Here is a 21,842-nt window from a genome sequence, read left to right on the forward strand (position 1 = left end):
CTCAATTGTTTCTGAAACTAGGAAAAATACATGCACGTCATTTTGCTTTGAAGCAACTTTGAGCAACTGCACTCAGATATAAATCAAGTATTTAATGATGTAAATCCTGAAATCATGGCTGTACTTGTCAATTTTTTACAAAATCAGACTGTATCACATCACTTCTGCTAAAAACGGAAATACTGGTCTCGTCAATGAAGGGAAGTCTACACAGACTTGGTGATCAGACCCTCACATAGCTAACTTGTCTCTTCTGGTCATGTTATTAGTAGACACAGATTATCACCCAGCTCTGCTGAGTGTCAGGCTTGGTATCAGTCAAAATAGGGATGAAAATGATCTTGGCAATTCTAGTACAGACTGCTGTTATGCTCTGTGTATACTGTTTGTTTTCCCTTTGATATTCATCCTCCTCTTTTTACATTAGCACAGAATTCTTACATTTTAACTGAACCTACAGCTGTCAGGAAAAAATTAAGAGTACATTTTTAGCCTTCCATTAAGCTGTGTGGCCATGTGACAAACTTCTGGCCAATGAGGTGAAAGCAGAAGTGTATGCAACTCCTGAGACGGGTCTTTAAAGCAGGGTATGAGGGGCACTGCGCCCTGCCTGGCCCCTGTCTCCACCCTCCGGTTAAAATCAATGCATCGTGGATGAAAATGGAGCCACCATCTTGGACAGGAAGTGACTTTTAGAAGGGAAGTCACCTATGAAACAGCCAAGGGGTAGGAAGGGTGTGAGCTCCTCTGAACCTTGTGGAAGAGGGCCACCACCTCTGCCTTGATTTGTCTAAAATGGGAGAGATCGATGTCCTACTCTTCTACTGTTATTTGGAACTTTTCTCTTATGCACCATAAAACCCAGCCTTAACATATTAGTCTTACTGCAGAAGGATTTGGAGGTCAAGTGTGAACACAGCATTCCAGGAACTTACTTTTGACTCTCAAGAAACTATGAATTTCTCAAAAAGGTGTATTTCTTTCTTAATTTAGTTGTTCCTTAGAATATGGTCACATGGTTACAAAAACTGAAAAATTCTACAAGTCGTACATGCCTTAGAAGTAGTATTTTTACTGAAAGAGGTTTATACAAATACTATGTGAGATTATATGTGAGCAAAATATGTTTAAAAAATAAGGGTTTATGAGATAAAATTATGAAGTTAAAAAATAGACTATAACTGGAAAACTCTTGCATTTACAATCATATGCACCTCTGTGAGTTACCCCAAGTCCTTTATCAAAGAAGGAGGGAATTAAAGAACAAATCAACATAACAAAAATCCTTTTAGAATATAGTATAGAGGCAGTGCTGGCCAGATTATCCCATGGAAATGTTTTTCATTAACTGGTAAGAAGACCATGCTTTTGCACATGTGAAGATGAAGCTTCTGCAGCCAATAGTATGAGCAGAGTTCCTGCTCCTTTCTATTTAACCCTTGTCTTCCTTTGATCGGGTGGTACCAATTTAAATGTCAGCTCTGTGCAAGGGGCACTGGCCAGAGGACAAGCTGAGACCACCGGTTCATCACATGCAAACAACTCAAGGACCATCATGTGATAACCTTTGGTGTTCACAGCTCAGGGAAAGATCTTTACCCAAAATGTTCAAAGTCAAAGAACCATCCCCTGGGATGTGTGCATGCGACACGAAAGCACACATGCACACACAGCTACGTTTGAAGGAAATGAGGACAAGAGAATTGATCTATCCTAAAATTTTCAATCCTTGATTAAAGGCAGTCACATATTAACATACAAACTAGTCATTTGTTTTCCACATAGGCTATAAATGCATATGCCACCGTGATATAATATGAATCTACATCATTTGGATCTGTTATTTGGCGGGACCTAGGAAAAAAAGCAATATGAAATAAAGAAAAATCAAATTTCTAATCAGTTTATGGTCCTGGGGAATTTTATCCAAAGTTATTGTAAGAATAATGCAAGCAGGAAGATACAAAAAAAAAAAAAAAAAGAAAAGAAAAAAAAAAGAAAGTCAGTTAAGTGGAATTTAAGTTGTCAGGCTACAGTGTAGAACTCCATTACCATATCTTTCTTTTTTTTTTTTTAATAGTACTCTCTGAAAAGCACTAGATGTAATAAAGTCAATTTAAAATTTGTTCTACCAATCTTTTGCATCTGTAATTTTCCCATTAAACGTAAATGCCCATGAGGCAAGCTATTTGCATTACATTGCATTTGCAGTCTTTAAAACAAACTATAAATCCCCTCCTTGTTTCATGTGATTGATGCTGTGTGTATAAATACCACCATAAACCTCAAAGGGGGCTAACAGTGACAGTAAATTAAAGTTTTCAAGTCTGGCAGCATCTCAGCACTCCAGCCCTTGATCTTAAGCAGCGTTGTTAACCCCCGCCTCATTGCCCTCCTGAACTCACCTTTTTTTCCCCTTCTTTCCCTCTCTGCCCCCCATTCTGATTTCCTTGGGAAACACCTTCCCGGCCATGCAAGTCACACCAGGGCAGGGATAGGCAGTTAATTAAATCGAGGCTGCAGCGGCTGGCTGGAGAGCTGAAGGCCCAGACTTGCAGCCCTCCAGTATTTGAGATCAAGAATCTCGGGGCCCCTTCCCTCTGTAAACAATGGTCAGCCACCGAGATACTGATTAACTGCAAAACCCCCACGATTAGCTGCTTTCATGGGGATTGTCTTCTGCTCAGCAGCCTTCCCATCGGGAGAAGGAGAAGGCGACATGAGTAGTTGATGGAAACGTAGCAGAGGAACAGGAGGAAAGAAAGGTTTCTAGCAGTATTTTTCAATGTCCATTTATTAAATCTCCATCCTCATTCTTTTAGTCTCCATTTAGAAACTGCATAATTGATGTAGTTGCTTCTGATTAAAACTTAGCGCCTGGCCAAGGGGGTCTTTACTTATATAAGAAGGCTTAGTTGAAACATAAACAGAGCTAATGCCTTTCTGGAACTTAAGAGGACCCTTAGTCTCTGTAATTAATTGATGTGTACAGCTGGTAAATTACTTCTTGTCTCTATCTTGCTGCGGTAGGAATGGATTTGGGGGAAAGCTCAACATGGAGATCCTGGAGAAATCATAAATGTTGACCCCTGACTATGCCTCCTCTCTCAGTGTGTGGTGACTCTTTTCCCACTCGAAGCAGTCAATTCCGTGACCGGCCTCACGTGATCACTCCCCCAAATTGTGCCAGGGCTAATTGATTCAGGGTGCATTGGGGTTTCTCGTTATCTCAAATGCTCCCCATAACTTTTTTTTTTTACATTTTTTTCCCCAGAATAGGAGGAACATAATTGTAAAATCCCATATCAATTTTTTTTTCTAGCTGTATGTTTCATATATGACTTCAAAATAGGAATGTAAATTAGCAGAACCTCACGGCTCATAGATGCAAGATTCTTAGGGGAATGACAAATCTTCAAGGATGGGTAAATTATTCCTCCAGAAGGGAAAGGAAAGACACAGAGGAAAAGCAATTGGGAGGAGGAGGAAGGGAAGGCAGAGGAAGAGAAGTGAAGGCAATGAGACAAGGAAGCTAATTAATTAATTTAGGCTATTAATCTAGACCACATGTCCTCTGATCATCTCAGCATCCATGGGGTATCCCAGGTGAATACTGACAGGGACACTGAAATATCTTTGGAAAAGAATACTTCTCTGGTTTTTCATTTCTTCTATGATCTTTTAATAATCTAGGTGGAAGAATCCAAGAAATATTGACACTAGGAAGAGAGAGTCTGTACCCAAGACAGATTTCTAGAGACATCCTCTCCCCCTTCTCTTCTGAATGACACAGCTGACCAACCGTGGAACCTGCTCCTTCTGTTGCCCAGAAGTCCTCTTCACGAAGGTAGCAGTGTCAATCCATGCAGCCTCGTTACCACCTTCTGTTTTTACAAGTCTTTCTTGTGCCCATTGCAACAAAAGTAAAAACTCATATTGACTCGGTTAAATTTTATTATCATTTCTGCAAGGGACTCTGAACACATTTATAGCCAAGTAGAGGAAAGCTGGAGAAGCAGGAGGAAACAGCTCTTTACTGAGTCTCCCCTATGTGTCTGTCACCCTGTTTGGTGATTTCACATTTTATTAACTTTTGCAATAATCCCGCCAGACAGTCCCATTTTTCTTTGTCAATAAATGGGAAAAAAAAAAGTCTAAGAAACTTGTTCAAGGTCCCCCAAATGGTAAGTGGCAATTTTTTTTTTTTTTGAGCTTGTCCTTTTTTCTCTTCCTTCAAAATTTCTAATGGAGCCTGTTCCCAAATACAAAATGTAAAATCTCTAAGGCAGATCCTAAGGACATAGATGTAGACACCAGGATCTTCCAGAAAACAGCTGAGTCCACCTAATTTTTTTTTCTAATGCTTTTTCATACAAAAGTTTGTAGCCTGATGTAAAGCTCTGGCCATCTTGTTACCGCTTCACATTTCTGCTGTTGGAAGTGAACAGAATAAATTCTAAATTTGGTGGGGGGGGTGTATGTGTATTGGGTATAGAGAGACCAAGACAGAGAATGGTACAGTAGGAGAGCTTGAGAGAAAAGTGCAAGTGTTGGAATGGGTGGAATTTGTTGTAACAGTTAGAAACAGAAAGCTGAAAGCAGTACCTTCAACTTTTGGTCCTCTGTCTTCCCTTCCTCCTCCCTCCCAATTGTTCTTCCTCTCTGTCTTTCCTTTCCCTCCTGGAGGAATAATTTACTCATTTGATTTGCTATTCCCCTAAGAATTTTGCATATTTGAGCTTTGAGTTTCTTTTAATGTACATTCTTATGTAGAAGTCATACAGGAAACGTAAAACTAGGGGAAAAATGATGTAGGATTTTTGCAATTATTTTTCTTTTATTCTAGGAAAAAAAATAAAAAAAAAATATCATGGGGAGTGTTTGAGATACCCCAACACACCTTGAATCGATGGGCCCCTGGCACCACTTCTGGGAGCAAATGCATGAGGTCATTCTCAAGATCTCATGACAGCCCTTTACAAAAATAGGCATTACCTCTCCAGACCTTTCTGGCCCTAATATAAAGGTCCCCAACACAGTTATCCCACCGAGATTCTCCATTCCAGAACTCTTGTCTACTTTATTCTCATTCCCAACTCATAAATCAAAACTTACCCATCTTGTGTCTCCTCTCCTTGCAGGACTGTTCTAGGCTAGAGACAAAGGGAAGACTGATCCCCATTCTAATGCCTTCAAAAAACCAGCTCTTTCAGATGAGTGTCTTTTTGATCCAGAAAATGTAAGGCCCTAAATCAAAGGAAGGACTAACGGTGTCAACACTGAGTCTACATTTATCCGCCTTCACATTACAAGTTAATTGTTCCCGTAATAAAGGGATGTGGCGATGGAGGGTGAGATTTTGAAAGAAATAAGAACATTGTCCTGTGAATCAGCTGCCTGCTCACTTGCTCACTGCCACCAAGGGCTCTTCTGTCCTGTGATTCCTTGTTCTGGGGGATCTGCAGACAATTTCAAGCTCTGAGTGTGAGTCTTGGATGAGTTACCGGTGACTGGAATGCTAATCTCAGGCGCTGGAAAGCTATAGTTTCATGTCCAGTGAATTTGTCAATATTCTTTGATGGCTGGGTACCTTTCATGAATTCAAACACAGAGAAAAGTGATTATCCTTAAGGAGAATACACAGCTGAATAAGGTTCAATCCCTGCCCCTGAGGTGAACATACTCTATTACTGTTTAATGTGAAATAAAATGTGATGTGCGTTGCAAGTGATGGGAATTCTGAGGCAAGAGAGATGGATCCTAGCACTCGGCTTATAGTATCGTGTCCCTTATTCTTAAAGGGCACCAAGAATTGGAAGGTTTTTATCCTTGACCTCAGAAATGTCCTGTCTTATTTAGCTAGACTGGGTATAATAATAAGACTGAAATGTAGAAACACTTAAAGGGGAACATAACCAATTATTATAAATATCTGATGGCAGGGGCCAAATTCTAGCTCAAAGGGAAGTTTTGAGTGCCTGTGGCATGGTTCTTGCAATATCATTGTAAGAAATTGATGGGGAGCACTGTGTCATTGAAAATATGTTTATTTCAGTCGATAGTCATTTAATATTTGCTACCACTGGCTTCTGTTGACTGGATCATGTATCAAAGTGTGGAAGGGATGTGAGATAAAATCTGGGGCAGGATAGAGCTGAGAATAATTTAAAGTGCTATATGGAAGGGAGTTTTTGATTCAGGCAAAGGAAAAGCATGGGTTGGAGTAAGGTGAGTTTTTCCTGAGTAGGGGATGACCTGGGAAAACCATAAGGGTAGAAATCAGCAAACAGGGATGGAAGATGGTACAGTGGTTGACATGCCCTAAAAAGAAAATTCCTGACAAAGATCAGAGAGGTGAGAGGAATCAGAGGGTGTGACTGTTCCTATTTGGAGCCACAGATTGTCTGTCAACCAGAAGGTCAAGGTGATCACTCTGGTCACTTACACGAGCCGAGTGGGCCAGGTGGGGATTGTGGAAAATGGGGTGAGAGAGGATGTGTGGTTTAACTGGGCAGCCACTGAAACTGAGCCATTGGCTTATAGATGGAAATGAAGGTCCCATGTTGCCAGATCTAAATTTTTAAGAAAAACTTAAGAAAATCTCTATTTTCCTTTGAACTCTCTCAAGTTTTAGAGGTTGGCCACTAATTCGAACATTAGACTCTTTCCTAGAGATGCATTATAAAAAAGAAGAACAGATAGGCATGTTCCGATCCTCCTTGGGGAGAGCTCTAGTTTGATTAATTTGCTTTCTCTAAATTTATTTATTTATTTTTGGTCTGGAAGTAGAAAATGAGTGTGAAAAATCCCTGTTGCTATTGTGGGAAATGTGAACTAAATTTCCAGTTTCCCACTTTGAACGATTGGCCAAGTTGTTTGATCTATTTCATTACAAATTTCCTTCAGGAGGAAGATATGTTACGTTTTGCAAATTTAAGCTACTAAGCAGAATAAATTGGCCTTTTTGATTCTACTCAGGTTGCAAATTTTTGTAATTTTTTCCAGTCCTGAATATATGTATTCTTGATGCTTATTTATGTATTTTTCACTACCTGGATTATATCATCTGGGGAAAAACAACTTCCTCTATTTTTTTTTCTTTCTTCCTTTGTATGCAAAACCAGAAAAACATTGCTAACAAAATCACAAGCCCAGAATCTTTTTATGAGTCATATAATCAAACCCCACTGTTGACAGAGAGTCTATAAACAGAGATGATCACGGTTGAAACTCGTACCAAGAAACAGAGTTGCAGCAGATTCTGCTGGGTATCAGGATGCTACAGAACTGATTTCCTTTTCATTTCATCTAAGCATCCATGCTCTTAAACCTTTGGGATTCTGCAAGCACAGCTTTTCCGCTGACCAATGTCAAACGCATTCTCCTTTGATATTGTAAGAGCTCACACACTGTTTTTCAGGAATTAATTGATTGCTAGGGATTACTTGGAGAAGCTGGAGAAAGGGCAGGTGCTCCTACCTGGCTATCACGGAGGCAGTAATAATTGTAATGATGGCTTCCTGCACGAGGATATGTGGCACTAGGTACCCATTTCAGCCCAAACAGATTGCAAATATATCCCTTCTCTTCAATCACCCTATTAATTTGGAGATGCTTAGATCTGAAACTCAGCGTAAGAATCTACAGATCCTACCAATTAGAATGAGCCACCTTGTCCTACTAAAACTGCCACGGTGCTGTTTGCTTTAACAGATAATGATAACTTAACTTCGGACTAATCTTGTCGTTGAAAAAAGAATTAAAATTATAACTCTTCTGCAATCATGATGTGCAGCTTTCTGTAGACTGTGGTGTGCCGAATTTCAAGTAATATTCTTCTGTTGCCCCATATCCCCAGGTTCCGGATAAAAACGAAATGTGCATTTCATAAGAAAATCCCAGTGAGCAGTAACAAGAAAAAGTATTCAATCATCGTCAATTGGTTAAAGCTTTGGGGATGGGCTCGAGCCACCATCTTTTTCTTCTTTTTTATAAGGACACAAATTAAAAAAAAAATTTTAACTAAACTATTTTCTCCACCTCCCACCAGATCGAGCCGGCCAGGGAAATAGATGGGATTATATATTTAGTAGCATAATGTCCACTGGATTGTTTTAGAATTAGTAGAAGCATCATCAGTCACCTCGGCTACAATAAACAAAAATTCTAATCAATGTAATATAAGTTCCTTTAAGCATAACCTGAGGTCATGTAAAAATATATACCTGATATTGTTTCCCCTCCCCCAAGGGAAGAAAGAAAGAGAGAGAGAGAGAGGAAGTATATTTTTCCCATTAAATTTATTAAAAACCTGGCAACACTAGGTCTTTGTGTTATCATGATTTCAATTTTCGGAATTATCAATAAAACTGAAAACAGAACTTGCCCAGAGGATGTTTTCATTTAAACAAAAAATTGAGAGAGATGTATAATTGTATATTTCTCAGGTTTTTAGATAGTCTTTGAATTAGCCTTTTTTTTTTTGGTAAAGTATTTTGTTAATAAGGAATTATATTATGCGACACGTAAATAAATCAGTTTTCAAAAATAACATATCACCCCCGATATGGTCAAACATATTTTCACACTGGCGTACTTCAGTCTGCCCAAACGTAAAACCTCTTCCAAAATTTTGAAATCTAGGAAACACAAACTTGGCTGCCCAAGCAGAGGTATTTTTGTGAAAATCTAGAGTGAAGCTTTTTTTTCCTTTTACCTACCAGGAAACTTTTCTACAGCCAATATTACATCCTGCATACGATGTCCCTCCGAAACAGTTGGGAACTTTCATTCATTCTGATTCTCTGCAAAAGGAATTTCTCTCTGTCTCAGCTCATGATGAGCAGGGGCTACTGAATATATAGTAGGAAAAAAAAAAATTCAATGGCACCAGCAAAGTCCAACATCAAAAAAAAAAAAAAAAAAAAAAAACCGCTTAAAACAATAGTTGTTTAGAGAGCGCTCAATGGGTCCCAGGGCTCCAGAACCTTCTCCTGGGTTGTGAACAATCGAAGATTTATTCGAGCTCTCTGCACACTGGGAAATGAAGACCCAGAAGCTCATTATCATGTCTATTAAAAAGCAGAAACTGGGGTACATCTAAGAAAAGATGTATTACTTTTTAAACCGCACTGCAAACTGCAGACCAATAGGGACTTGAACTACATAAAAATACTCTCAGTTGTAGGGGAGTGGGGAGGGGGGTGGGGCAGAGATTCACTCCCCCAAACAGCAGGAAAATACCATGCCAGCCAAGTTCCATTGTTGTCATGGCTTTGGAGAGGTGGCTCCATCCTATTTTCTTGCAAAGGGATTTTTGAAGTCAGGCTTTTGGTTTGATCAGGGAACTAAGGGCGACTACGCGAATAACTTTGGGGACCACGGTCTAGCGGAGGTGAGGGAGGGTGTGATTAGCAATGACCAGTTAAATTCTAGTTAACCCCAATTATAAACCTTCACCTTTGCTAATTGGATTAATTCGTCGGCAGGCAATATACTTATGAAGTGTACTGGAGCCAAATTTGTGCCATTTTATTATGAGATAAAAATCATGATTGCGGTGTGGCTCGCTGCTTAAGAATGGATCTATAACCAGTTTCTGCAAAGGTGGAACAAAGTTGAATTTGACTAGCAAGTTGGAAGAGACATTTATTACAGCAATTCTCTTTGCAGCCTGGAAAAAAAAAATGCCCAGTAAGCAAATTCTCTCTCAATTAAAAGCTTTCCAAACTCAGGGTTTAATGAAACCTTAATTAAAGTCAATGGAAAAGTCATGTTCAGAAAATATAAATGTAAAGTTACTCCAGAGTGTCCTTTTAATTCCCTCTTGACTGATCCAAGCCTACTGACTGTTTCTGACTCTCCTTAATTTTTTTTTTTTTAGAGTTTTGTGCACAGAGAGACACAAACCAAAAAACCCTGTCGCCTTGTAGAACCATCTCACCATCCAAAGACAAGTGGTGTCTACTTTCTCATTAATATGGTAAAGCAGGTTACCACGCTGTTTCCAACAGTTCACAAAGACTGAGAGCCAAATTTGCCTGGACAGTTTGTTGGGCTCAACTTTAGTGATAAAAAAATATAATATTATGTTTCTAATTCTGTTAGGGAATCTATGAATGGGCCCAGTTTGAATAAAATAAAATGACGATGTCAATCACACGTTTCCCTATGGTGGCAATAAAATTGTTCTAAGTGGTCCAAGTTGGCATGAACAGAGAATCTGTGATACTGGAAAATATGTTAATAGGGCTGCAAAATACTGTGTTTTAGAATCAGCTAAAGGGCAAATAGGTGTCGTCAGCACTGTCTGTCTCCTGGGTGACCAGCACCTATCTACCTAAATGGACACAAGGCTACCAATGTTGTGTACGTACTTCAAAGTACAAAAGAAGGACTGTGGCATTCTCTGCTTTTATCTATTTCACAAAGGGAGGCATGGGAAATTAGATATTCCATAGATACTCTAAGGGAATAGAGGTTGTATTTAGGAGGTCAACCTGTTTTTCCTTTCCTTTTTTCTCTTGTAATAAGGGTGCTAAGAATAGGACCCTTAGATTCTCCCCCTTGACAAATAAAACAGTTCATAGGAAGAAGACAGTAAAAATGATCGGATCATGGAAACTAATGACAGTATACAGCGTGTCTTCCTGTGAGTGGGCACGCACGCACTTGCGCATGCGTGTGTGTGATCTACCTAGGACCAGGGCATCGAATGGTCCTTCTCTATAACCTGAACCAGACCTTGTCATCACCTGTTGACAACAGAGAAAAAAGGAAGCCAAGCGTCGGGATCAGGGTACCATAATGCCTGTTGATAATAAATTATCAAAACAATAATCATGTTTAGCCAATCCCTTTGTGTAAAACTGTTATTATGATTCCAGTGCCAGCTGTCTGAAACTTTAATTTAAGTGCTTGCTGGAGGCGAGACATTTGGAATGCTAGTTTAGAATGTTTTATAGCTCAAGCAATATGTTTTACTAACCTCAAATACTGTGATGATGGTTTAAATGGTGACTATAATTTGTATGTGGGGGCTCCGGGGTGAATTTTGCTTTCCCAGGGAAGTGTCTGCTGCATCAAAATTTCAGACATTTCTGGGCTATTTGGGGGCAGCCTAGCCTAAGGGGCCCTGGGAGCTGCATCTACCACCCTGCAGGTAAGCACCGCAGGTGATTAACTTTGGGGAAGTTGTTTGAAGTTGCTGCAACTGGAATGTTCCTCAGGAACAGAAATGTTTGGTAGAAAACACAGTGCTAGCTGGAGAGGCCATGGTTTACTGGTAGGTGGGTCAGTAACTTTTACTCTGTTCCTTCCTCATCAACCATTCTCTCGACCCCAGACCTTGAACAAGAAGGCAAAACCAAACCCTGTCAGGTTGTCCTCAGCACACAGTCATTGTTTACTATTAATGAATCAGCAAGATGTTCGCATATTAAGAGTAAAGCTATAATTCCATATTAAATATAGGAGGCCCCAGGATATGGCCCATCTATAAGGATTTCTATAATTGTCCTTATCATGCATAAATGATGTGGATTATGAATGTTGGCAATTTAAGGTTACAATTTATCGCTTTATATTAGAATATTATTAAGATAGCATAATATTAATAACATTATTATGTCACTTTAGAATTTAGAAAGCACATTGTGTCCATTATCCCATTGTCATAGCAGCATCTTTGTCATGACAAAATCTCATGTTGCATGGAAGACTCAGGAATCCAGAGTTGTTATACACCAACTGGGTCATATGTCTCCAAAGACTGTGGTCCAAAGCTGGGCATTCTGAATCAGCCAGCAACATATGTAATTTTCAGCTTTTCTCAATTCTTTTTTGATTCTCTGAATCATCAAACAATACATTCAAGTAACTTTCGATAGGCTTTGTCTTCTGTTCACAGGCACTGGACAACCAGTGAGTGTAAGTTCCAAATTTAATTTAGACCACTAATGTCTAAGGGCTGTTTTGAGGGTATGATGGATATTTAATAAAACTTGGGGATACTTTGACATCTAAAATACAACCCAGGTTGTATCTGTCCCCACTATGGAAACAGTGTCATTTAAGTTCTGGAGATGTCTCCTGAAATTCTAGAAGACAAAATCTGTTGGTGGAGACAGGTGGGAGAACAAACTGAAGCTATGGCAAATATCTACTGAATAAATACTTCTCTGACAACAGTCTTTGTCGAGCTGATTGACTCGAACAATAGTGACTGCCTCATAAATTCTCCTGATAGCACTACACATATGTGTGTTGGTCATGGGTATGGTCAGATGCACTCCTGGAAAAAAATTACATATAAGTCATCCCTTAGCATAGCTCCTGGCACAGAGGAGAGAAGTCATACATATTCGATTTACTAATCAACATGAGTACATTTCTTTTTGTTGGAACTGGGGATGCTTACCTCTTGAAATAATTCCAGAGGAAATATGTTATAAAGCAATAACTCCCACTCTTCTGTCAAAGTGTTGGTTTTATCATTTCACATGATTACATATGAATTTGTAGTGGGCTGCATTTGAAATTACTATGCTGAGAAACAAATGTTCTACTTAATTGGCACCTGCAGTGCAACTTTTCAATCAATTTGTGTTTTTTACGGAGGCAAAGGCACCACTTACAGAATATAGGTGGCATTTGCAACGTTAATGAATCCGTGAAAATGCTGGTGTTTCTTAAGAAACGAGGCAGAAGGAACGTATCAAAAGTTGCATAAGCATTTTCTGTCTGTGCAGAATGAATGAGTTGAGTCAGAGAGTTGTAGCTCAGTCAATCATCAAACTGGAGGATGTTTCACTGGAACATCTGATTGTTCAGAAGATCAGAGTTGGGTGTACCCAACTTTTGCATCCTCCAAGTTTGGCACACAGTGATGCCTATGAAGAGGGAATTGGACTCAACTCGAGTCAACTCAGTTATTTACTGAGTTATTTGCATCAGTGATCAGTTTTCACACAATCAAATGGACCAACCATTTGGCAATTCAAAGTGGATATTAATATAGTGTAATATTTGGGGCTGGAGTTTTGAGGGGAAATTGAAATGACCATTTTTCTCCTTCTGTCTAATTTTTAAATTGATTTTCATGCAATGACCAATGTTGTTAATGTTTTTTTAAACTGTTTATTTTATTCTGTTTATTGTTAGATGGTAAGTTGAAGAGTAATTTTGCTTTATTTTAGAAGTGCTTATGTATTTTCCATTAAACAATTAGTTTTTTTATTGCAGTAATATCCTTCCACATGTTTCCACATAGTCACCAAGTTTTCCCTTTAAAATGACTCAAAAATTCAGCCCTCATGTTTCATTCCTATAGCATCTATGCTGGCCTACATCTTTCTGCCAGTATTTGGTCTACTGTTAAGGCCTAGTGAAAAGTCTGCACTCTATTGCTTTTCCCATCAACCTTAAATACCATTTTATCCTTTTTGTCACTCACTCTCTTGCTCAATCTTCTGTAGGCCACTTTTTTCCCCACCAGCTTTGTGAGTAGAGTTCATGCATTCATTCATGTGTTCATTCACCCACTTACCCAATAAATAGTCTATGAGCACCAACTACAATGTCAAGATAGTAAGCATTGTGTGAACTGCAAATAACAAGTTATGGTTTCTAACCCCACGAGGTTTAAACTCTAGTCAAGGGGATAAGACCCATATAAATAGCTTTAGTGTCATGGTCCTAGGATCCGCCTGCCTGGGGTAGAAACAAGGACACTCAACTCATTAGTTGTATCTTTGGCTAGTTTTCTTATCCCAACTTTGCCTCAGTTTCCACATCTGCAAAGTGAGGTGGATGATATTACTTATTTCTAGGGTTTATTGGAAGGATTAAGTGAGAAAATACACGGAAAGCCTTAGAACATCCTGGATTAGCAAAAACACTCAAAACAAGTTAAATAAAATTATTAAAGGGAGGAGAATAAATAAAGAATAATAAAGAATTCAAGAAATTTTGAAACAAACCAAAGGGACAGAGGAAATGTGGGAGCTGAGATCTTTGAAAGATCACAGAGAAGGGGGAAGCTTTCCACAGGTGGGTGCTTACAGGAGACCTCCTGGACACAGTGGTGTTGGAGCTGTGGCTGGAGGGATGGATCAGAATATGATTGAGAGGTGAAGTCTGAGGCTATTCAAGGCCTGGACTGAGCCAGTACACTTTCCTGAGGAGTACTCATCACTCACTGCACCAGGTCACTCCTGCGGGACGGTCCACACACTACTTCCTGTGGCCTGGAAGCCCACAGTGTCCCTTTATCTGGCTTACTGCTGGGCTTTCTAGAGAGATCTTTGTTGAGTGGAGAACATTCAGACTTTATCAGGAGTCACTGCACCCAACCACCTTCTCCTTTACTGACCTCCTTGTGCTGCTACATTGCATTGAAAGAAAATGCCTGTGAATGTCCCATTTGACTGTTAGTCACTTGAGGTCAAATCCCCTGTCTTTGTAGGTCCAGCACTGCCTGCCATAACGTAGGGTCTCAAGAAATGTGTGTTGATCTAAAGAATATCACAAGTAATCGGGTTATCACAAAGTCATGGTGGACTACAGGACCCCATAACCTGGTCTACTGTGTGCTTTCCAGTAATTCTGTCCCTTTCCCAGGCCATGACCATTTACTTTGTAGTGAAGGTGGCTCTCTGAACCCCACTGTCAATTCCTTTGAAATTTCAAGAGAAAACTAGTTTTCTTCAGTGAGATTTCCTATGTGATTTCGCTTTGGGTGGGTCGGCGGGGTTGGGGGGTGGGTCATCACATTTTAATGTCAGAGAGTTTCTTCTACTGGAGGAATGTTCCAAGGTTTACCAAATTTTAATTGGCTTTGAGTAAGACTCAACACGTCTAAACATTGGGGGTGGAGGGCAGTTTTGGGGGAGCCTTCGTCTCTAGGCAAAGAAAAGAGTGAAAGACAAGTGAAAGGGTTCAAGGGTTCCTTGCCTCTTGAACTCTTCTTCTTGCCTTGCCTCTTCATCTGTCCTGCTACACTAGAGAAAGACAGCAACTAGCTTTTTAAACAGTTTTTACTCTGATATTCACACGTACACACACACCTATCTCAAAAGCATGAAAGATTATTTTGAAATAAGACCAAAAAAAACCCCTTTTCTGTCTCTGTTATATTTTAGAACCAAATGGAGTTCAAGTACATTTTTCATGCTTACTTTCCTTTCATATAATGCATTAAATAAGTCACTAATGCCTCTCAGACAGAGTCAGAAATTGCATTCCTGTAACGGAGGTCACAATCTCATTGAAGAGTTGTGATTTGTGGATTGATTTATATCATTTCTTTATTCACTTCTTTTTCATTTATTTCTTTTCTTCCTTGACCCAGAGAAGAGGCCAACAACTAATAAAAGCCCCAGTGCCATTGAAACTTGGGATGCATAATACTGGCCCACATTAGCAAGTTGAGAACCCTATCTCTACACTGTTGAGTAAAAAAATTATAGAATAAAAAATAAAGAGGTTATCAGTCATACAATTTGTCTTCTCTGGTGATGCAGATTAAATGGTTATAACTTTGCTGGACTCCAATCGACTTGACATCTGTCAAAAGGTTGGGGTCATCTTTCTTCCATTAGCAAGGGTCTCCATTTCAACAGTCCCCTCCATGCCCATATTCATGTCAGGTATAATTGTCTGCTTCTTGTCAATCTTCCCTGTGAACGCGATCAGCAAGTGCTGAAACTCATCATCTTTCTCTTCCGTGTGTTGCCAAGAGAAAATGCTGGCTCTTTTCAGGGACACAAGAGCCAAGAGTCAAAGGGAAAGACAGAGCCTGGACCCCTTGTCATCTAATGTTCTCTTTTATTTAGTTTCCAACTCAGAAGCTTCCTATTATGCCGACCTCTAAGATACAGAATGGCTTTGCAACTAAGATGCTGTCAATGCTTCAGCTCCAAGGTTCCATTTGTGGGCATGATCTGTCTCACCCTAAACTGTTTTGGTAGACGGTAAAACTTCCAAACGTGCAAAATGAGGCCAGGCACTGCGTGAACATAGTTTGTCTTTGGAAATGATGAGTAGACTTTTGCATCTAGTTTCAGTGCAGAGAAGGGCCCCATTTTGATATACTCGACCCCTTCACCCCAGCCTTGGCTACAGTGCAGCTGTGTACGCTTAAAACACACTTGTGATAAACCCACAAATCATGTATCTGTTGTAGACTTCAAAACGTTGTGGGCGAAGGGATGGAAATACAAGTTCTTAATCCATACTTCTTACTGATTGACTGATCCTGGTTCCTTCAGAAGGAACAGGAGGCTCTATGTGAATCGATTGTCCCTTCCCTTCATATGTGGGATCGAACTCCAGAGTTTATATTAGATCCTCTCTTTTCCCCAAAATGCATGAATCTGAAAATCTTGTTGGATAGTTACTAAATCAATAGCATATGATAAAGGGTGTGGTTAGAAGAGGAAAACCACATGTCCAGTTTGCATTTTGAAACAAAAGGCTGACCTTTAACCACGAGAGCCCCCGGGTACTTCTTACCCAGAAAATCTCCCACTAAATCATGTTCACACTATTTACGAATGCTCTGTGCTTTTTTTTCTAAACACAAAAGCAAAGTCAAAGTGGCTGAAGAATCCTTATCTAAGCAGTTCCAGCGAGTAACTGTACAATTTACGCACGATATAGGTTTTTATTCATGCGATTTCTAGGCTTATTCCGATGTGTTTATAGTTGCATTTGTATCTTTAATTCATAGAGTCAGTGGTAAGAAATGAATAAAAAAGCTTGGTGGAGGCAAACATAACATAGCTAACAAATATAATGTTTTTCCCCCCATTGGTATAGGAGAGGAAGCCCTGACATTGACATGATACATTATTAAATATTGTATTTATTATTATATATTAAATATGTATTTGTTATATGCATATTTCATATAATATGTATATGCATATGCATATATCAAATATGCATATACCATACTGTATATACTATATATATGTAACTGTATATGTACAGGTGCTATATATATCACTTAATTAAATACATATTTATGTTTAATAAAATATGTAATACATATTGAATAAAATATAAATATATATGTTATATAATACATATTTGAATAAACAAGTATCTTTGGTGAAGCATATTCCAGAAAAACAATGGCTGCTTGACACTGGGCAAAAATTTCTCTTGGACATGAATTGCCGTGAATTATGAGTGGTGTCTTTCCACAAGCCAGGATTCCCCAACCATGATCCCCTTCAGTCCAAACACATATACTGTGTTTTAAAATTATTCTGCCACTTCTGTTCGGTTGAGTTTGTTCACTGCCAAATCACTGAGTCATGCCCCCTTCCTCCTCCTCTGAAGTCTGTGCCAAGTTCTGTCTCTGAGGCAAAGCAGAAATAAACACCTTTCACTAGCTCTTCAGTGTCGTGATAAAGTATGAGGGCACCCTCTCTCACTATCTGCAGAGCAAACTCAGAAAACATCCCTTTCTGGATTTTCTGCTTTTCTCATTCTATTTTCTCCCGGAATCTGTTTGCAAAACATTTTATGGAATTGGCAAGTTATTTGCACTGCTTTTGCACTGCAGTCTGCCTAATTCAATTGCAATTATTTGTAAACTGCCGCCATAACTCTTTCTTGGCTAATGTCTGCAAACTGTTTACTAAACAATAAACTTAATCATGCATTCATTGTTGCAAATGTCTCCAAATGGCTTCAGAGTAGAGCTGACTTGACATTTTTGCCTATTTGCAAAGCCACGAAGGAGGTTTTCTGAAGAGACACTAAGTTCTATAACATTTAGTCGGTCTACTTCCTGCACCTCCACTGACCTGTGGCAAATTGGGATGGCCGCTCTTTGGGGTCAGCCGATGTGCTGTGGCAATGCTGGTAGATTCAAAGCCACCTGGGATGGAGATAGTGCACTGGTCGCAGTGAAGGATGAGAAAATATGACAGCATGGCACAGACAGTGGTCAGGTTAGAGAAATATTACACGAGTATTCACTTAACATATTAACCAAGTATCTGTTATATTTAAAGACCCTGCGTGAGACTCTTTGAGAGGTGCAGGCTGTGAAGACAATGGCTCTGCCCATGGGGAAGCTGATGGGATGTGCCGATGAGAGAAAGGGGGGGGGGGGACTCAGAGTGCTATTAATACCAATGGACAAATTAAGATGACAAAATTATTTGGGGAGGCAGGTGAGAAATATAGCTTACAATATCTTGGTTTGAGCCAGCAACAGCCTAATTGGGCAAAATAGTTTATCAAAAATGTTTAGTCTGAAATGGAGCATGAGAACACAGGGAAGGGCTGGTGGGAGACACTGGCTTGGGAGCACTGATTATAGGGGTGTGGCTGCCTCTGTGAGAATGAGCAGGGTTTCTTCTTGAAGGAGGTTGGAGAGGACAGGCAGAATCTTGGAGTGGTGAGTAGGAAGATGAAAACTTAGTGAATGATAAAGGAAAGAATGGTAGAAAGACATCCCAGTTGTTACACTGTCATAAAAATGATGGGAGCATTTCAAGAAGACTGGGGTGGTCCAAGGTCCACTAGGGGGGCAGGGCTGCTGCAGGTACATTGAGAACAATGAGAAGAGCCTGCTGGGTTTGTGATGAAGTAGGGCTAGAAGATCCAGCTGAAAATGCTGGGATGGAGGATGAGGGGCACTGAGGAAGCCAGTGTGAGCACCAGGAGATGCCCGGGTACTGGAGAATTCCAGCTGTGAAAAGGCGGTAAAGCTAGGTAACAACCAGTGCAGATTCTACAATTTGCCCATTTTTCACCTCCTCACAATCTTGGTTCAGGTCATTTCACCTAAACCATCCTAAGTCTCTGCTTATGCACTTACGAAATGAATGAGAAAAAAACAGAGCGATCGGAAGATAACTTCCATACATTTTAGTCCGTGTCTGTATTCATTGCGGTCCATCTACCTTTCCTCTTGTTGCTCTGAACAAATGGTCTAAACTCCTCAGCCAAGCCAACCTCTTGTGTGCCCACGTCCCATCCAGCAACTTCCCCCTCTCTCCCGCACCCCCATTTCCCCTTGTTTGTACATGAACACGCTAATTTGTCACCCTCCAAGGACTCCACGTCTTTCTCCAGGTCCTGCTCCGTCTCTCTGTCTATCCTTTTGCTGCCTCCAATTCACCTCTTTCTGGAATTCAGTCAAATCAGCGTCTCACACTTTACCTCCTTGCTGAAACAGCTCTTATCAAGGTCAACCATGACTTAAATTCCTGAGCCAGTTCAGTTCTTGGTCTACACATTTGATCATTCCCTCTTCTGGTTTCCAGAGCACCACGTTCTCTTAGTTCTCCCCCTATATCACTGGACACTACTTCCATCCAGTTTCTGGTATCTCCTCATCCTTCTGACTTCGAAACATTAGAACGCCCCAGACACTGGTCTTTTGACTTCTCATCTCTGTTTGACTTCCTACCTGATTCCAACCTGCCTTTGGCTTTAAATGTCACCTAAATACTGATGCCTCCAAAATCTCCAGCCTGGACTTCTACCCTCACCTCCAGATACTATGCCTCATCAGAGGCAGGGTGGGACGTTGACTAGGGGACTCTCCCTGGGTGGGATGGGGCATAGGGACCGTGTTTCTCAGCACCAGCTGATGGGAGGGATTCCCAAGTCAGGGGAAGCTAAATCCAACAAGCTGATCAGAGTTAAAAGATAAAATGGGTCATCAGAACCAAAGGTTCAGAATTAGATCAAGGAAGAACCATGGCTGGTACTAGATTCCTGAGAAGGTAGTATTTAAGTCGAGTGCGAAGCAGACAGGGTGGTAGATTACTTTCAAAAAATTTAAACAACAACAACAACAACAACAAAAACCAATCAGCAACATTTCTGATATAATGGAGAACGGATTCTAGGCCTAAAACCTAGGCTCTAGTTTTGGCGTTTAGATGTAAAGAAATACGGAGCATTGACTATACTGTGTGTCCCAGCTTGAAATCATATTCATTCAGTCCCAGGCACAAAGCTCTACCCGGCGTAACCAGTTCTGACCCAGTATGAGTGTCTGACTGCAAGAGAGAAGTTGACGTCAGTAAAAGCTCTGCAAAGCCGGAGTCCTGATTGGCCAGTTCTGTGGAGGCCTCATCTGGGAAACCCACCACCAGGTTTCCCAAGCCATTCCATTTGGAATCGGATATTTTCCTCTCATAAAACTGGCCACAAATGCAACTCATAAAGTGCCCGGAACAGCTCTGCCAAACCAACCAGAAAGCACAAGCCGTCTTGGCTTTCTGAGAATGCCTGCTGTATATAATGAGAAACATGAGCCTCCCAGCCTCCACATGCAGGCTCCCGTCGGACGGGAACGAGCACTTCCTCCTCCCAGAGCATCCCTTCCCTGCCACGATGGCCACCAGCACATCCTCGCGGGCGCCCAACCGCAGCTTAGAAACCACCGCCTGTAGGTTCTCACTGGTCCCCAACTCAGGGGGCAAACTTCTGCTCCGAAAATGTTAAAAGTGCGTAATCCAAGGTCATTTTAAAAAACGGGACACTTACTTGAATCAATGTCTTCTTGAGGCTTTTGAAAGGTGCAGCAGGCATAAAATTTAATATTGATTGTTGGGGCGCATTCCATTCCCCCTTTCAGAGGCATTTCAGAATGACAAACAATCTGTTTTGACCTGTGCTGGGCTCGTCTACTGGACATGCACGGGTCCCGGGTCCTCTTAGTGGAGCTGAGCTTTCTTTATTCTGTCCACTTCTCTCAGTTGTTTCTCCCCTCCTTAAATTTCTTGGTTCCCGCTGTCCCCTTCTGCTCGCTCCTCTCAGCTCCTGTTCTAATTTCAGCCGTCATTTCCCCTGCTCTCCCGAGTGCGCTGAGCGCCTGTTCTAATTTTTCATGTCTTCTCCCAGGGCCGCCCTCCTTTCCGTCTCTCTGACCCTCTCCTGCTCGCCTTCCCTTTCCTCTGACTCTTACTCTTCCATGTCCCATCGGAGGCTTTGCCTCGGGTTTTGCAGCAGCTTCCGTCCTCTGCATACTGTTTAACGCAGCCAAGAATAGGTGTCCGATCGGCTCAGCATAAATCCCAGACTCACAAGAAAAACAATCAGATTTTTTTTTTCCACGTTCTTTGAAACCCAACTCTGAATCCCATCTCCCCTAAATATTTCCTTCCCCACCCCCTCTTCAAGATTCTACTTGCAGTGGGAATTAATCTAAGATGATTTCTTTTTATATTCCTTGGTTGACAAGGGCAAAATACCGGGAGTTGATCTGAGAACTCTGATTCCGCTCCAGTTCTGCTCCAATTTTATTTTCTGAAGAAGTTGTGACGGATCAAATACGTTCCACGGTGAGCCCATCGTCCATTCCAACAATGCTTAAATGGATGATTCAGTTAAGGACATGTTTTGTAAAGTGACATTTCTCAGGGGGTCCTTCTCCCCACTCAGGTGCGCAGAGAAACAATGTGAACGATTTGCATTATTCTCAAACTGTCTCATCCAGGGTGTATATTGGCAAACTATCTCGGTGGAAATTTGAACACACTGGTCTGTCCGAGAAGGAATGAAATTCTCAACAAATATGGTGCTGGGACACAGAAAGGAATTCATAGTTACCTCGGATATCCAGACTGCTTAAGACAAGGATAGTAGGAGATTCTTCTTACCCGTTTGTTCTTAAGGGCACAAACCCTCCTCATATAAATTCTCCCAGCTTTGGGGATCTGAATAATTCCATATTAAAGAATATGCTCGTGCCCCTATTAAAGATGACAGAGTCTGGGTCAGGAGACATTTTGATTTCTGGGTTATTATCCGAGGCTGAGGGCATCTTCTGGACTTACATAGAATTTTCCCATCACTTGCCGGCAAAT

Source organism: Camelus bactrianus, chromosome 27 (genome assembly GCF_048773025.1).
Source record: "Camelus bactrianus isolate YW-2024 breed Bactrian camel chromosome 27, ASM4877302v1, whole genome shotgun sequence".
In the NCBI taxonomy this organism is placed as follows: domain Eukaryota; kingdom Metazoa; phylum Chordata; class Mammalia; order Artiodactyla; family Camelidae; genus Camelus; species Camelus bactrianus.